The 16,588-nt window shown below is 38.5% G+C and overlaps 1 non-coding gene across 1 annotated transcript; it reads left to right on the top strand.

Annotated features, from left to right (window-relative positions):
- The first annotated feature begins 13,203 nt into the window (after nucleotides 1-13,203).
- LOC132428855 (U6 spliceosomal RNA) lies at nucleotides 13,204-13,307 on the top strand. Its single transcript, XR_009520245.1, has one exon. It is a non-coding gene; the product is annotated as a U6 spliceosomal RNA (small nuclear RNA).
- The last annotated feature ends 3,281 nt before the right edge of the window (nucleotides 13,308-16,588 follow it).

The following is a 16,588-nucleotide window of genomic DNA, read 5'->3' on the forward strand; positions in this document are numbered from 1 at the left end:
AACGCCTTCATTGCCTTGCTGACCCAAACCATCCTGACTGTGGCCGTGACTGACAACCAGGGACCAGGGCTTCCAGCCCACATTGAGGTAAGTGCATTGCTTCTGTGCCTGCACTGACACAGAGGCATATCTTTAAAAATATATATATATTTACAATCAGATTTATTGAGACATAATTTACATACAATAAATTTACACATAAATAAATTTATGTACAGTTCTATTAATTTGAGCAAAGATACAACTGTGTAGTCACCACCACAGTGAAAATCAAGAACAGTTCCTTCACCCCAAACAGTTCCCCATGCCCCTTTTTCGTCAGTCTCCTCTTTCAACCTCCCTCCCCAGCCCACTGATCAGTTTTCTATCCCTATAGCTTTGTCATTTTAGAAAGTCATAGAAATGGAATTATAATAGTATATAGCCTTTTGTTTCTGGCTTCTTCCATTTCTCATAGTGTCTTCAGATGGAATAATTCTGTATTGAGAAATAGAAATATAATGTAGTTAAGATGCATTCTATTTCTTAAGAAACTTTTTCATTAAACAGATGACCTTTTTATTAAACAGGTGGAAGAATGAAGGAACTACCTAAAATAGGACCATAAAGTCATGCCCATCTAAGTGGTTCCCATTTCCCACAGCTAAAGGTTTTTCCTTGCCTTGGCTAAAGTTCATTCTCATTAAAGCTTAGTTCACAAATTCCATAAGCCTACTCAATCTCATGAACAAAATGGTCAATTTTACATATCTCTATAAATATGTAATACAAAATATTTAGAATATTGAACTATCTTCTTTGAAAACAAAAAAAAGAAATCATTTCACAAAACACAATTAAATAAAATAACACCGGGATATTTAAAAAATCTATTTTAACCTCCCACTTGTTCAATAGAAGGAAGGATATCTGCATTTAGTAAATATTAAAACTAAGACTCATATAGATTCAGTACTTTCTGAGATAATAAAGCAAGCAGTTTTTACTCTCTAAAATTAAATTTGAATTCCCGATTTATTATCTGGCTTGCAATTCTCTCCCCTGTTTTTCAGAAATTATTAAGTGTGTGATGGAGAGAATACAAGCTTAAAATCAGAAAAATATAGATTTGAATATTCAAGTTTATTAATAACTATTTTAAAACTTCTAATTTTGGAAAATTTCAAATACACTTTAAAAAGTAGAATAGTGTAGTGCAACTTCACCCAACTTTAACAATGATCATTTTGTGGTCAATCTTGTTTCATCTGTACTCCTCATGCAATTCCTCACCTTTTTTAATATTTAAGTCTATCATCAATAAAATGGAGAATATAACACCTACTTCATGAAGTTTTACAGAGACGGAATAACAGCCTGTTAAACACATGATTCCTGGCCCATAGTGTATTCAATACATGGGTGTGTTTCTCTCTTCTCCTAATTGAATAAATATTCACATTAGTCACACTGTTAGGATGTACTTATTTTTTCTAAGGACTTTTACATTAATCATCTCCAGATAGTTCCTTTTTTTTTACACAAACCCACTGTGTCTTAATTTGAAATGAATATATTCCTATGACTAAAGTAGGCAAAATAGAACTTGAGATGAAAATTATCCATCAACCTGTCTATCCTCCTTCTGCTGCTATTTTGTATAACCTGATTTCAACGTCTGCTTTGCCGGCAAATCATTTTGACCTTTCTGGGGAGTTCATGCAAATATCAAAGACTCAGAAAAAAATTAAATTTGGCAGAAAAAGTCAAGCTTCATCTTGTTTCCCCTGATGATAAAGATTTTTCATCTTTTTAACTTCTCAACCAAGGGAAATCTAGATTTAAGAAACTTCTCCAAGATCTTTCTTTGTATTTCTATATTTTCTCTTCTAGTTTCTGCCAACATCCTCAGCACTAGGAATAACTTTCATTGAGGTTCTTTCATTGAAAATTGTTTTAAACCTCAGCTCCCAAAGGACTTGTTTACCCAGGGGCCAGAGCAGAGTAAGCAAAAAAACACACAATCCAAAGGCATAATAGAAGATAAATCCTATTTCAATAAAATATTTCCCTAGACAAAAATGTGTTATTGCAAATCCCTGGTTTTGAAAAGCAAACTTCTTCAAAATTGATTTTTGGTAGGAATCTAATTAAATATGCTTGAATTAAACTTCTAAGTGCCAAGACTGTAAAGATATATTGATTAATAACTCCCTAATCTCCATCATAAACGTTCATTTATCATTGATTATGCACTTATGACATCCCATGAGCTCTTTAATGTAATGCCATTTTAAAAGATTGGAATCTAAAAAAATAGAAAGTACCACATCAGCATTTTCCACATGACACAGAGATTTATCGGAGAGAAGACTGCATTGAAACATCCTAAAGTAATTCTATTTTCTCAGCATTTCTCAAACCGTTATGGCAACATAGGCTATTTATGAATTTTGCAATTTTAAAAAAGCCATGAAGAGCTTAAAAAGATGATTCAAGCACATCTTCAAAGATTACTGAAAAGCTAGGGGGAAAAAAGGCCCATGAGAAAAGCTAAAAGAATCTTTTTACCTCATCTAGAAAGAGTTAAGGAGTAATTTAATAATAATCTTTAAATACACAGCCAATTAGGCAAGGAGTGGTAACTGTAACGTCTCTATCTTTACTAAAAGCATAAGAATATGTTGTGATATATAGATGATACAACATAATTTCCTGGGGGGAATCTTATTTTTAATAGATGAAATTCCTCAGTCTAAAATATGGGGGGTGGGGCACGGGGTGTTAGAGGAAGTGGGTGAATAACCACACAACCTCTCAATAAAGGTTAACTTCTTCAGATAAACCTTTAGCTAAGTAAATGAAGTAATAACACCTCACTAGTTTCACACCAAACACCCAGCTATTGACAAATTGGTTGCCTGTTACTCTCTCTCTCCACCTGTCTGTCTGTCTCTCTCTCTCTCTCTCTCTCTCTCTCTCTCTCACACACACACACACACACACACACACACACACACACACACACACATCCTTCCACCCTCCAACTTGCAAAGATACTCTTTTGAATGGGGAACAGATTGGGTGAACATCGGTTTCTTCCCGACTGAGGGAGTTGACAGTTAGGACCTCCTCTCATTCACGAATCTCATTGCCTTCGCCCTCCTCCTCCCTGGATGGTCTGGAGGCTTAAGATATGAAAAGCGACTCTGTAATTTTAGAAGAATATTTTTTCCTCCTACCGTGTTTGGTTCTTAGCTGGGTCTCTGTAACAAAAGACAGATTAACAAGAGAAAAGCATACGAATTTATTCGATCTAAGTTTTATGTGCCACAGGAGGCTTCATAAGGAAATGAAGACCCAGAGGAATACCTAAACCTGTGTGTTTTTATCTTAGATTTGATGAAAACTGGCAAGTCATGAAAAAAATGTGATAGGACAGAAAGGATATGAGCTAAGAGTAGTAAACTGGGGGAAACTTAGCATAGCCTGCTTATTCAGGTTCCTTTCTGTGTCCCTTTGTCTTTGAAGGTAAGGATGCTCCTTTCCTCTGGGTATAGGGAGGGCACCTCTCACATGAGGGTCTAATGACCTGCTTCAGGGGAAGGTCAGAAAGTCCTTCCTGCAGTGTCTCCAATTCCTATTAAAAATATTAGAGGGGCTTCCCTGGTGGCGCAGTGGTTGAGAGTCCGCCTGCCGATGCAAGGGACACGGGTTCATGCCCCGGTCTGGGAAGATCCCACATGCCGCGGAGCGGCTAGGCCCGTGAGCCATGGCCGCTGAGCCTGCACGTCCGGAGCCTGTGCTCTGCAACGGGAGAGGCCACAACAGTGAGAGGCCCGCGTACCACAAAAAAAAAAAAAAAAAAAATTAGAGAAAAACAAATATTGTATATTAATGCATATATGTGGAATTTAGAAAAATGGTACAGATGAACCTATTTGCAAAGCAGAAATAGAGACACAGAAATAGGGAACAAACATATGGACACCGAGGGGGGAAAATGGGGGTTGGGATGAATTGGGAGATTCGGATTGACATATATACACTACTATGTATAAAATAGATAACTAATGAGAACCTACTAAAAAAAATATTTAGTATGCCAAGATGCATATTTGGGGGTAGCATTCCTAAACCCCATTACCACCAAGTTTGGGAAGCACACATGAAAAAGAAGAGAAGAGTAGTGGTACAAAGTGGTCACTTGATGTCATGAAAATCACAGTGCCGTGCTGCTCTGTCTTTCCTGTCCTCCCTGGGGAATGCAAAATGATCCTTTCTAGCTCTCCTGGCAGAAAGCCATTGCACTCAGCTACTCTAGGACCTGCCAGATGGACCCTGATTACACACTCCATTAGGTTATCTAGCTAGGATAACTGGTGCCTTCGTCTACCCTAAATTAAATAAAAGTAGGATCATGAAAATGGATTTTTAGTTATAACCCCAAAGGGCTTAATTAAGGGAGGGACACTCTAAACAGAAAGATTACCTCACAGAAAGTAGAGCAGTGGTGCTGTTATTTTAAGTGCATGAAATAGGGTTGTGTTCAAATTGGGGGCAGCCTCACATACACCAAAACTGAAAATTTTCAGATGTGTTTAAAGCATGTAATACTTGCCAGCCCAGGTAGCTCAGATGAGTGTTTTCACTTCACATCCATTAATCCAAACCTGTGATGGGTACAGCTGCTTAGCCTTAGGCTTCACTATTTCATAAGCTATTTTGGAGTCAACTCAAAGAATAGCTGAAGTTGAAAGCCAGATTTTCAATATCAAACAAAACAATGACTTACATGGATTTCCAACGTGTTTGGGCCCTGATCATTCGGACAACTTTTTTCTTACCTTTCTATTCTCGTGGAGATGGCCTCAATGCAGTTATCTTCAGGGGAATAGGATTGAGGGATTGAACTTGAAGAAGGAGAAGAGAGTGATGTTTGACATTTAAACAAATTTCAACAAGTGTTTTTAAAAATATTAAAGGCTTACTTCCATTAAAGCAACAACAGACTAGATATCAGGAAAATCCTTACACTACGAAACACCTAAAACTTGTGGATATAAATTTAACTTTTTAAAATAAATGTCTGAATTGGTAATAAGTAAGAAAAATTCCTCAGAGGCCAAAGCAGGATAGGAAACCAGATAGAAAAGGAAGCACTGTGTCTGTCATGTGCTCAAGGCATCTGCTGATTCTCCCAGTGACCTGGAGTTTGGGCTTCAGTGGCACCCCAAAGGGCTACATCCTCAGTGAGTGGTGAAATAGAATAAAACAGGGGGGGAAAACCCTAACAAAGAAGATTAATCTGGGTGGAATTGGAAGAATTAACTCTAAGAATTTGTCTTCATAAGCCAGCACTCACATAATTCTAGAACCCAATTCCTGCAAGCGAATTTCTTTTTTAAACTGAGAATTTAGTTTAAAGTGGTCTGGGGACTTCCCTGGTGGCGTAGTGGTTAAGAATCTGCCTGCCAATGCGGGGAACACGGGTTTGAGCCCTGGTCCGGGAAGATCCCACATGCCATGGAGCCATGCCATGTGTACCACAACTACTGAGCCTGCGCTCTAGAGCCCGTGAGCCACAACTACTGAAGCCCGCGCGCCTAGAGCCCATGCTCTGCAACAAAGACAAGCCACCCCAATCAGAAGCCTGCACACCACAACGAAGAGTAGCCCCTCCTCGCCCCAACTAGAGAAAGCCTGTGTTCAGCAACGAGGACCCAATGCAGCCAAAAATAAATAAATAAATAAATAAATTTTTTTAAAAAAGTGGTCCGGATTGGCAATGGTTGCAGGCACATATATGTATTAAAAGCAGATGCTCTCTAGAAGAGTGTCCCTCAATACGAGCATCAAAATATTGCCACAGATGAAATTCCACCAAATATGAGTTTATGATTACAAAATCCAAAATCATATAAGGATATAAAATATCATAAGCAAATCAACTGAAATAATAAACAGCATAATCAGACCAACAAAGGTTTTAAAAGAATTATCAGCATCATTGTGTGGAATTGCTGGATCATGGCAATAATAAAATGCAAACAGAGTTTTAATCAGTTTTATTATTGCTTTTAAATTCTCTACGGACAATTCTCCCCCTTACTGACTGCACCCAGGACAGACAACTCCCACCACCAGCATTCTTATACACCCCCGCTTTGTTTAAGGGTGAATATGTCAAGTGTAGCTACTAAAAAATTAGAAATAGATTACATAATTTATATACAGAAGAGAGGAATACAACATATTATGGAAAAATGATAACCCTAAAGAATTCAAGAAAGGAGGGGAGAATTCAGGAGCATGAAAAAATACGAAAAATATAGTAGTAAGAAATAATAAACAAGCTCCTAGACTGAACTACCAATTTACAGAAAATAGAGGAGGTACAAGGACTCATTAAATAACATCCAGGGATATCACTCAAAAACACCAGAACCTGGGAAGCTATGGTTCTTTTCAACAAATAAAATTCAAGGGGATAAGAAAAAGAAGTTGATAGTATCTTAGGGGATCTATCAATCAATTGTCATGTGTGAATTTTATTTGAATCCTGATTCATACCAAGAAACTAATCAGGGAAATCTGAACACTGACTAGAGATATTAAAGAATTATTAATGTTTTTAGGTGTGATAGTAGTTTGTGGTTATGCTTTCATGAGTCCTTATTTTTAAAGATATGCACAAATATTTATTAAGCTATATGATACAGGATTCAAATTAATCTATGAGGGGAAAGGGTAAGTGCTTGGGGCATTGATGAGACAAGATTGGCTCTGAGCTGGTAATTGATGAAGCCTGGTGATGGATAAATAGGCATTTGTAAACTATTCTGTCCACTTTTGTGAACGTTTATAATTTTCTAAAAATTAAATTCAAACAATTTTAAGTTAAATTACCCAGTAAAAAAAAGTAAAATACTAAAAGGTATTGCCAGACAGGATTCCAATTATAAATGGAATCATTATAAATGATTCCAAATATATTCTATTTATAGAAAACACATCTAAAATACAAGGACATCTAAGGTTCAAGGGGGAGATGGGGGAAAGAAAAAATTCACACCATACAAACAAAAAAAATTTTAAGTTACTATAGTTAAATTTTTAAAATATAAAATATAATTAAGGCCTCTTGATCTAGACATATAAAGAGAGTCATTAAAACAAGGGCTCAATTATTTCATTAGAAACATACATTAATTCTAAACTTTTATAGGTCTATTAATATAATTTCAATGGTTCTAGATGGAAACACTGCCATTTTTTCAAGTATATTACATTCTAGGAAAAGAATAAACTATATATACAGATATAGTAAATATGTACCATATCTGTATATATAACTATATAGTTATAGTTTTAGAATATGTATATATTTGGAGAGTTTCAGAAGCATACAAAGTTAAAATTTACTGAATTCATACTATATAGGCACACTTCTATATGCCTTACATGTAACAACTTATTTAATCCTCACAACAAGTGTGTGAGTAGGTATTGTTATTATTCTAATTTTACAAATAAGAAAACCGAGACAGAGAATCACACCTGCGGAAGCTCTCTCAGCTTGTAGTAAAAAATCATTATATATATTCAGTGTCAGACTTATGTGACTCATTAATGTCCTTTTCTTTTCCTTTCTTTTTTTTTTTTTTTTTTTTTTTTTTTAGTTTTTAGTTTAGGGGAGTTCATTTTCTGTCATTGTTGGACTTTTCCCAATAATAAGTATTTACATAATCTATTCAGCCAAATACAGAAAGGGAAAATGTAGTTCTACTATGAGTCAGAAACTAAACGAATCAGAGGACTCAACTCCTGACAGGAGCCCAGTAACACAGTTTTAGTCTGGTCTCTCCCACCATGGACTCAGAGGACAGGCTTCCTGAATATGTGTGGTGCTAAAATACATGGTTCTTTAGTGTTTTATCCTAGACTAAGATACCATGAAAGACAGGACCATCATGAACCTCATCAACATCACATTAAAGCCTCAGCTATTGGCCAGTAAACAGGATACAACCAAAAGATGGAGCTGATGAAACTGAAACAAACCATCTGTATGGTCTCAGTGAGCAACTGGGACCCAAAATACCATTTCAATACTTTCAAGTCTGTCCCCAAAATAACATGGAAATCAGACAACTTGGATCATCCAAGAGCAGGAAGATGAAATATCCTAGAGTGAATGATATATATTAGCTGTCTGTGCCTTACCTCATAAAAGTGTGATTTGTTTTGATTTGGGTAATACATAAAGAAATACAGAGCACAGGTCCAATACATATTAAGTGATCAATGTGTGATTATTATTATTATACTAGTACTGTATACAGGCATAGTTCAGAGATATTGCAGGCTTGGTTCTAAACCGCTTCAGTAAGGTGAATATCAAAATGAAGTGAGTCACATGAATTTTTTGTTTACCAGTGCATATAAACGTTATACTGTATTGCACTGTTGATGGCAATGTAAACTGATACAGCCACTATGAGGAAGAGTATGGAAGTTCCTTAAAAAACTAAAAATAGAATTACCACATTACCCAGCAATCCCACTACTGGGCATATACCCTGAGAAAACCATAATTCAAAAAGAGTCATGTACCACAATGTTCATTGCAGCGCTATTTACAATAGCCAGGACATGGAAACAACCTAAGTGTCCACTGACAGATGAATGGTTAAAGAAGATGTGGCACATATATACAATGGAATATTACTCAGCCATAAAAAGAAACGAAATTGAGTTATCTGTAGTGAAGTAGATGGACCCAGAGTCTGTCATACAGAGTGAAGTAAGTCAGAAAGTGAAAAACAAATGCTGTATGCTAACACATATATATGGAATCTAAAAAAAAAAAAGGTTCTGATGAAGCTAGGGGCAGGACAGGAATAAAGATGCAGATGTAGAGAATGGACTTGAGGACACCAGGAGGGGGAAGGGTAAGCTGGGAAAAAGTGAGAGAGTGGCATGGACATATATACACTACCAAATATAAAATAGCTAGTGGGAAGCAGCCACATAGCACAGGGAGATCAGCTCTGTGCTTTGTGACCACCTAGGGGGGTGGGACAGGGAGGGTGGGAGGGAGGGAGACACAAAAGGGAGGGGATATGGGGATATATGTATATGTATAGCTGATTCACTTTCTTATACAGCTGATTCACTTTCTTATTACACCATTGTAAAGCAATTATACTCCAATAAAGATGTTTAAAAGAAGTTATACTGTAGTCTATTAAATGTGCAATAGTATTGTCTTTAAAAATAATGTACAAATCTTAGATAAAAAATACACTATTGCTAAAAAATGCTACCATGATTGTGAGAAATGCATTTGTGAGGGGAGCTCAGCATTCTTGAAGAACTCTGTGGTTGCTTTTCTCTGCAGGTCAGAAATTACAGTAGGAGCTGATACCATTGAAATGAGATACTTAAATGCAATGGAGATAATGGGGTCCTGGGGTAGCAGAGGCCAAGTGCTGTCACTTAATTGCCAAAGACAAGATGGTACGGTTACCACAATGGAGCCAAAGCAGTGATCAGAATAGCCTAACTCACAGAGACCTGTGGTGTTGGCTAGTTAGCATCCCCAGAAAAGAAACAGATGCACAATCTACTAAATTCTTACTTGATCTGTCTAAGCAGAGGTGTTCAAATTAATTTTAAGCAACTCAATATTCACTCAACGTTGTAATGGAAAACACTGACATTTGCTTTGTGATAATTTAGAGTCTGATGTTTTTAGTAGAGTAAAAGCTGCCTGGAAACTAATCCACCCAAGGATAAAAGATGCCTGAAATTTAATCCACCCAGGTGTCTTTAATTTAAGTCCAAGGCGAATGAGTTTAGGGGTAGTGGGAAGAAATGCTTGGGCATAGGAGGCAGCTCCACTGGGAAAGTTTTCAAAATGTTTCTTCCCAGATTAGATAGAATGTTGAGACAAATGACTTTATTCTCTACTATAGGCCTTGATCTCTCCCTGCTGTGTGCTGAGTAAACACCTCATATCAATTTTACAATTCACAAATTCTCTCTTTGATGGTGCCCACATTTATTTTGTTGCTTGAGTTTTTATTTCAACTTGCATATTTTTATTCCCAAGATTTCAGATTGGTTGTTTTGATATCAACCTATTCTTATTTCATTTCTACCTGTATTTGCCTCCTAAATTCTTATTCTTTTTTTATGGAAGTCATCCCTTTATTTATCGCCTTGAAAATCCAAAAAAAAATATTATTTAAAAGACATTGTCAAGAAGAAGTAAAGCTGTCACTGTTTGCAGATGACATGATACTATAAATAGAGAATTCTAAAGATGCTACCAGAAAACTACTAGAGCTAATCAATGAATTTGGTAAATTAGCAGGATACAAAATTAATGCACAGAAATCTCTTGCAGTGCTATACACTAATGATGAAAAATCTGAAAGTGAAACTAAGAAAACACTCCCATTTACCAATGCAACAAAAAGAATAAAATACCTAGGAATAAACCTACCTAAGGAGACAAAAGACTTGTATTCAGAAAATTATAAGACACTGATGAAAGAAATTAAAGATAATACAAATAGATGGAGAGATATACCATGTTCTTGGATTGGAAGAATCAACATTGTGAAAATGACTCTACTACCCAAAGCAATCTACAGATTCAATGCAATCCCTATCAAACTACCAATGGCATTTTTCACAGAACTAGAACAAGAAATTTCCCAATTTGTACGGAAACACAAAAGACCCTGAATAGCCAAAGCAATCTTGAGAAAGAAAAACGGAGCTGGAGGAGTCAGCCTCCCCGACTTCAGACTATACTACAAAGCTACAGTAATCAAGACAGTATGGTACTGTCACAAAAACAGAAATATAGATCAATGGAACAGGATAGAAAGCCCAGAGATAAACCCACACACGTATGGTCACCTTATCTTTGATAAAGGAGGCAAGAATATACAGTGGAGAAAAGACAGCTTCTTCAATAAGTGGTGCTGGGAAAACTGGACAGCTACATGGAAAAGAATGAAATTAGAACACTCCCTAACACCATACACAAAAATAAACTCAAAATGGATTAAAGACCTAAATGTAAGGCCAGACACTATAAAACTCTTAGAGGAAAACACAGGCAAAACACTCTATGACGTAAATCACAGCAAGATCCTTTTTGACCCACCTCCTAGAGAAATGGAAACAAAAACAAAAATAAACAAATGGGACCTAATGAAACTTAAAAGCTTTTGCACAGCAAAGGAAACCATACACAAGATGAAAAGACAACTCTCAGAATGGGAGAAAGTATTTGCCAATGAAGCAACTGACAAAGGATTAATCTCCAAAATTTACAAGCAGCTCATGCAGCTCAATATCAAGAAAACAAACAACCCAATCCAAAAATGGGCAGAAGACCTACATAGACATTTCTCCAAAGATATACAGATTGCCAACAAACACATGAAAGGACGCTCAACATCACTAATCATTAGAGAAATACAAAGCAAAACTACAATGAGGTATCACCTCACACCAGTCAGAATGGCCATCAGCAAAAAATCTACAAACAATAAATGCTGGAGAGGGTGTGGACAAAAGGGAACCCTCTTGCACTGTTGGTGGGAATGTAAATTGATACAGCCACTATGGAGAACAGTATGGAGGTTCCTTAAAAAACTACAAATAGAACTACCATACAACCCAGCAATCCCACTACTGGGCATATACCCTGAGAAAACCATAATTTAAATAGAGTCATGTACCCCAATGTTCATTGCAGCTCTATTTACAACAGCCAGGACATGGAAGCAACCTAAGTGTCCATTGACAGATGAATGGATAAAGAAGATGTGGCACATATATACAATGGGATATTACTCAGCCATAAAAAGAAATAAAATTGAGTTATTTGTAGTGAGGTGGATGGACCTAGAGTCTGTCATACAGAGTGAAGTAAGTCAGAAAGAGGAAAACAAATACTGTATGTTAACACATATATATGGAATTTAAAAACAAATGGTCATGAAGACCTACTAGAGAATGGGCTTGAGGACACGGGGAGGGGGAAGGGTAAGCTGGGACGAAGTGAGAGAGTAGCATGGACATATATACACTACCAAATGTAAAATAGATAGCTAGTGGGAAGCAGCCGCATAGCACAGGGAGATCAGCTCGGTGCTTTGTGTCCACCTAGAGGGGTGGGATAAGGGAGGGTGGGAGGGAGATGCAAGAGTGAAGAGATATGGGAACATATGTATATGTATAACTGATTCACTTTGTTATAAAGCAGAAACTAACACACTACTGTAAAGCAATTATACTCCAATAAAGATGTTAAAAAAAAAAAAAGACATTGCCAGTTCTATAAAGTCAATTTCATCTGAAATGAATTCATGTCCTAAGTTTTATTTCATTGTTCTTTCTCAGCATTAGATGTTTCCAAATGTGTATTAGTTATTTATTACTGCATAACAAATTACTACAACACTTTATGACTTAAAAAGCACACGTTGATTATCTCACAGTTTCTGAGTCAGGAATCTGGGTACAGCTTAACTGGGTGCTCTGCTTCAGAGTCTCTTACAGGCTGCAGTCAAGGTATTGACTGGGCTGTGGTCCCCTCATAGCTTGTCTGGGTCAGGATCCATTTCAAGTTCATGTGACTGTTGGCATAATTCAGTTCTTTGTGGGCCATTGAGCCGAGGTCTTCAATCCTTTGCTGGCTGTTGACTGAAGACCATCCTCAATTCCGTGCCATGTGGGTCTCTGCAACATGGCAGCTTGCTTCATCAAAGTGTACAAGACAAGAAATCAAGAGTCAGCTTGAAGATGGAAGTTACAGACTTTATGACCTAATCAAGGAAGTGACATCCTACGATTTGTGTGGCATTGTGGTCATTAGCCGTTAGATCCAACCAATACTCAAGAGAAGGTGATTTCACAAGTGTGTCAACACCTGGAGGCAAGGATCATTGGGTGCCATTTTAGAGGCTCCTACTACAAAGAGTGTTTGAAACTTGTTTGCAGACTTACTTAAAGTGAGAGGTGTTGTGGTTTTGTTTTCATTTCTTTCTCTTCTCACCCCAACTCCCCACACCCTGCTTCTTCCTGTCTGGAAGTTTTGTAGTTATCTTTCCTGCCCCACCCCCAGGACCCATCCCATAGCAGTCGTGGGATATCATAGATTATCCTCAAACCACAGATGATTTAAGTCAATCTGTGGTCTCAAATGCGGCATATACACTAAAACTGGAATGATACAGAGATGATTAGCATGGCCCCTGTGCAAGGATGACATGCAAAGTCATGGAACATTTCATATTTAAAAGAATAAGAGGGGCTTCCCTGGTGGCGCAGTGGTTGGGAGTCCGCCTGCCAATGCAGGGGACACGGGTTCATGCCCCGGTCCGGGAAGATCCCACGTGCCGCGGAGCAGCTGGGCCCATGAGCCATGGCCGCTGAGCCTGCGCGTCCGGAGCCTGTGCTCCGCAACGGGAGAGGCCACAACAGTGAGAGGCCCGCGTACCGCAAAAAAAAAAAAAAAAAAAAAAAAAAAGAATAAGAGGGGGAAGGGGAGGGGAGAGGAAGAAGAAGAGGAGAAGCAGGAGGAAAAGATTTGCCATCTCAGAACTGTGTCCATCCTCCAGTCTCTCTGGTGGACAATAATTTAGAAGCCACAGCCCCAGGCAGCAAGGAGCAGTAGATATTTTTCAAGACCCAAGAGGACCCACCCTGGCACCTAACCTTGAAAGTGAGCGTGGCTCTGGTCTCCCATCTCATGTGGGATATCTAGTCTCTGCTATCATATCCCCAGTCTCTTAATAGCCCATTTTCAGGCCCAGAACCCGACAAGGCCACGGCTACAGCCTTGCGTACTGCATTCTCATTCTGTGTCTTCTCCATGGGGATATTTATCTTGATTTTGAGTCCAGCTATACTATTAACTTATTTTATGTTATCCACACTAGATCTTTTTTTGCTTTTTTGAACATAGAGGTTGCATCAATGTGAAAATACTGAACCACTGCTATCCAAAATCTCAGCCTACGATCTCTACTCCTTATAAAACAGCAGAATCTCCACAATTGGAGAAAGTTGTAGAGAAGAACCAGAAAAAGAAAAAAGGAAAGGAAAAGGAGGGGAAAGAAGAGGAGAGGGAAAGAAGAGAATAGAAAGGTAAGGAAAAAGAAAAGAAGCGGTTACCCTGTTGCTTTTAATTAAATTGAAAGAGTGGGGGAAAAGTCTTCCTCCTGGAAAAAATGCATTGAAAACCCCCTTTCCCCTTGGCTTCCTTTCATCAGGACTTCATTTCACTTATTACTTTTGCTAAAGATAGCTGAGAAGACAGAGGCATTGGGAGAGTTTGTGGCAATCTAATGTGTTTTATTTTAAAATGTTTCAATATCTTTTATTGAATGTTGCCGTGTACTGAAAAAATTGAAAACTTCATACACAGAGAATAGGAAGAGGAGAAGAAACAGATTGAATATGTCGGTAAAAGAAACCCGTCAAAAGCCCAAGTGGTCTTAGTCCCACCACTGAATTCTGTATTTGGGTCCTGAAGGGAATGGCCTTGTTCGGTTTGTGGACCAGCTGCTGATGGGCCATGTCATGTTGCATCAGTGAAACAGGGAAGAGGCTGCACGCGTGGGTATAAGGGAGGGAGGAGTCACTGAGGCAAAGTGCTGCTTCACTGGGAGGAGAGGTTAGTCCCCCCTGACCTGGCAGAGCTTCCTATCCGACCTTTGCTTGTGATGCTGCCGCTGTGAGGGTTTTAAAGGCTTTGTTCAAAGATAAATTCTCTCAAGTTTCAGAACAGACAAACCAGGATTCAGTGTGCTCAAATACAACGAAGACAAAAAGAATGTTTTCTTATGGGCATCTAGTTTTCATTTTATTAGGAAATTTGGACAATATTCTGTGATAACTAAGAACACAAAAGGAAAAAAAGAAAAGAAAACCATGCATGAGGACAGGCAAAAACAGAGCAAAGATGGAGCTGAATGGCAGTCAGTTGGATGTATTCATATCCATAAAACCAAACATTAGGAATCATGATTTTTGTTCAGCTGAGTTTACTGATTTGCACAGTTACTCAGGTGCTGGGCTGCATACCTATTTTTTCCATTAGATGTTTCCTATTAGTTTGGAAACTTTGCAGATGGGAAGACTTGAGGTACAAAAGAAAGCCAGGAAGAGTCCAGGACCATAGAATGGAGGAAAAACAAGCAGAATGGGAAGGAGGGAAGTCTTACCAACAGAATGGGTACCAGCAGCACCAGCCCATCTGGCAGCAGCATTGCTTCCGGCAGCAGCCCTTCTGCTGGCAGCAGCCCTTCCACCGCCACAGCTGCCCACGGTGTCGGGAGAGAGGACTCGGGAGAGGTAAGGAGGGAGACCCAGGAGGGGAGGGAGGTCTGATGCCGCCTTCTACGAAGCCCTTATGTACCATCTTGGGAGAAGGGGGAGGGAGCAACCCAGGACTCCTGACCAGTGGTCACTCCCTCGTTGTTGCCATTGCAGATTCCAAATGGGGTTGTCTGGGGTTATTCCTTGTTTACATTCTTATGGACTATATTTGACCCAATACATTTGCTAATTTTAGCTTTTCTCTTTAAAGTCATTTTAGAAACAAACCAAGAAATGCTAACATGTTGGAAGGGATCTTCATTTTCACAGAAACACAGCTGAATCTTTGAGATTTTGAATCAAGAAGGCACTTGATTACTACCAGCTCCTGTTCCGTTTCTCCTCAATGGTTTTCTCTCCAAATATTCAGTTGAAATCACCCTGCTTTAACAGTAACTTCGAGATGCAGATGAGTAAATATGAATATACAAATTGAAGAAGCCATTCTCTTTCACAAGTTTCCCATTTGTTACTATTGTGTGCCTTCCACCTCATTAAATTGGCCATTTTCGTTCTTGTGAAGTTACATGTTCACGGCTATATTTCCAAAATTTTTGGAATGAAATGAAAATAAAATTTGTAAATGAAATGACCCTCTTTTCTTTTTTAACCTCAAAAGTTGTCTATTAAAAGCCTGGATCCAAAGCTCTCCTCTCTCACTCTGCAATCTTTCCCTTAGTGCTCACATCCACACCCATGGTTTCCACTTCCACATGTATATGCCTGGACTCGTTCCTTCAGTGTGCACGTCCAGCTTGGCATCTTCTCCAGACTCCGAACTTAGCCAACTTGCAGTCCAGCTTCTCCCTGCAGGTATCTCAGAGGCACTTCCAGTGTCAATTGCCCCAGACTCAAGTCCTAATCTTCTCTGCCCACCCCACCCCCACAAAAAGTAAATTTCTCCACTGTTCCTTACCCATCGAACTGGCAATCTATTAAAAAAGTCATCTTTGAATCCTTCCTTTCTCTCAACCCGTATCTAGTCTTTCACCAAATTCTGTTGATTCTGCCTCTTTAAAAGCTCTCACACCTATTCCCATATCTCTGCTCCACTGTGCTGCTCTCCCCTGTACAAGCACCCCCTGAGCAGCTGAAATGCTCTCTGGTCCACATACCACAGAAATGGTTTGGGATCATTGACAACACCACAATCAGCCCTGGGGACGACACAGCATTTCCTCTCACTCAAATTCCTGAA

Source organism: Delphinus delphis, chromosome 7 (genome assembly GCF_949987515.2).
Source record: "Delphinus delphis chromosome 7, mDelDel1.2, whole genome shotgun sequence".
In the NCBI taxonomy this organism is placed as follows: domain Eukaryota; kingdom Metazoa; phylum Chordata; class Mammalia; order Artiodactyla; family Delphinidae; genus Delphinus; species Delphinus delphis.